Here is a 2,752-nt window from a genome sequence, read left to right as displayed (position 1 = left end):
TTGCAAAGGGTCTGGTGTGAGCAACCCGTCCGGGGCGCTGTGTCAAGATGCCGAGGCAGAAGCAGGACTTGGGCTTGCAGACCCTGCACTTGCCTGCTTCACCAGGGCAAGGCGGGTGTCAGGAAGGGTCACGGCAGAGAGTCTGTGCTGGAAAACATGGCTGAATGGACTGGGAAGAAGGTGATGGCTTCCTGGGCAGGGGCTGGGAATTTGGGTTTGATCAGGAAGTATAGCCCCTCAAAACTTCGGAACGGGAAGGGCTTAGAGGTTATGCCACTCCACATCTGCATTGTGCAGATGAAGAAACTGAGGCTACTCAGAGGTTATCCCACTCCACAGTGCAGATGAAGAAACTGAGGCAGAGAGATGTGAAGTGACTTGCCCAAGGTCACACGTTCATTCTTTCACACAATCAATAAGCCAACTATGGACCAGGCCCAGTGCCACAAAATGTCGGGCTCCTGATTGCTCCCCAGAATTTCCCGCTTCTGAGATAACAGCAGCAGGGACTCCCAGAGTGTCTAAGGTGCAAGGTTGTGGGGCATGATATGGCCTAGCAGTGAGGACACTGGATTCACAGAAAACTGAGGTCTATGCAGCCCTCGGCAGACAACTCCCCTCCCTGAACCTTAGTGTCCTCTTTTGTACATTAGTTCCAGTAATATCTACCTTCTGTACCTCGCTTGCTCGTTTGCTGCGTGTCAGATGAGATCTCATGTAAAACTGTGACTCACTAAATAAGGTAGGAAGGGAGGGAGATGATAAAGAGTAGGCGAGCTTGGGAGTGGGAGAGTGGGGGTCTCGGGCAGCCCCAGCATCCATGAGGAAATAGACGCAAATTCCATGTCTCCACTGAGCATCTGGGTGATGAGACCAGGTATCTTTTTTTTCCCAAGTAATTTTATTGGGATTAATGGTTTTTAACATTGTATAATTTGGGCTGTACATTATTGTTTATCAATTCCTGACTACATTCATTGTGCTCACCCCTAGTAGTGTAATTTTTATCCATCACCATAAATATGCGCCCCTTTACCCCTTTTGCCCACCCTCCAACCCCCTTTCCCTCTGGTAACCACAAATCTGTTCTCTTTATCCACATATTCATTATCTTCCATGACTTCACTCAGATGTGGAAGATAACAGATCAGGTGTCTGGACTCACCCACCTGGTGAACCAACCACTCCTGTCTGAGGCAGCCTCTCAGGAAGCTGTGACTTCCCAGCATGACCCACGTCCCTGACCCCTTCCCAGAGCGGGCAGAAAGTGAAAGGCATACTGTGCATTTCTCCGCCTCCGGGTGGTAGGGTTTCACATTCCTTCCCTGCCTCTTCGCAAAGAGGACTGTGGAATCCTCGGCTGCAAGCCCATCTACAAGGCCTCCCACTCCCACTCTGTGCAGACACTGGGCTTGTGGATATTTTCCACATTTTTTTAAACTGCTTTTTTTGGAAACTATTTTCCTCCAGCCCTGGACCAAGGACAAACCAGTCAGAGCTTGCAGTTGTGAGTCCAGAGGGCAGCCAGGCATTTGCCTGAAGGCTTGCGGGGCACCAGCACTGCCTGTACTTTTCCATGAATGGGAGGGAGGGAGAAGCGGCAGGGTCGGCTCTCCCCAGGAACGGAACACTGCCTGGCGGCCTGGCATCCTGGGAATTTTCCCAGCTGCTTTGGGGAAGTTACTCTAACCTGATCCAGCTGTGGTGGAGGCCCTGACGGGTGTGAGGATTCAGACTTTCAGCCCCGATCTTATCACGGGAGGTGGTCCTGCTTCCCCCAAACCAGCTTTCTCTCCCTAATGGATCTGCATGGTAGCTCTTCAGCCTGCGTTCCTGGCATTTGACTATCTGCCCTCCAAGCACCTACCCACTGTTTGCACATCTTAAATACCCCCAGCTTTAGGGCTGGTTGGCCTCACCAACAACTTGCGCTCGTACCTCAGCCCAGCCCAATCCTAGGGTCAGGTGGAGAGTAAACTACTACCACCAACAAAGCGGATTGATGATAGAGAGTTTTAAGGGGACATAGGATGTAAGAAGGGATTAAACGCATGCAATTTGGGGTCTGACGTACTCAAGGTCAACTGGCTCTGCCACTTTCTAGCTGTTGTTACTTCTCTGACCTTCCATTTCTCCATCAGTAAAAGAGCTAATATGACTCCCCTCAGAGGACTGTAGGTAGGATTAATTTAAAGGATGCATATAAAAAGTGCTTTGCCTGATACAAAATTGGTGGTGTATTGTAATTATGAACAGTTGGGATAGGCCAAGCATACAACGTACTCATCCTCTCACGTCAGAATTATGATCCAGTCAAGGCAGAAGGGAGGATGAGGAGGAGAAATGTGCATGGAACAGCACAGAAGGACGATGTCTCCACATTCTGAGTTGGCCAGGATGGCTGGTTCTTTGTGGCTGAGGCCTGCAGGGGAAGAAGCGGTGTTGGCTCTAGTCTGGTCCTTGGAGGACTCGGAGAAACTGGAATCTGCAGCGAGCTCACATGGCTCAAACGCAGCCCTCCACAGTGACAACCAAAACCCGTGCCCCAGACACCACCCATCTTCCTGCGGGGCGAAGTGCCCTGGAACACAGCGGGCTGCTTTCCCTCCTCCCACCCCACTCCTCAGTTTCTCCCCCCAACCAATGTCCACTTCTTCTTGCAAAACCTTGGAACAAAACTACAGCGTGACACTATATTTTTCTTAAGTGCTGCTTGACAAGACAAAATGTATAGGGCAATTGTTGCAATTAT

This window comes from Equus asinus, chromosome 16, assembly GCF_041296235.1.
Source record: "Equus asinus isolate D_3611 breed Donkey chromosome 16, EquAss-T2T_v2, whole genome shotgun sequence".
Classification (NCBI taxonomy): Eukaryota; Metazoa; Chordata; class Mammalia; order Perissodactyla; family Equidae; genus Equus; species Equus asinus.
The sequence above is the reverse complement of the archived record's forward strand: the minus strand, read 5'-3'. Positions refer to the sequence as shown.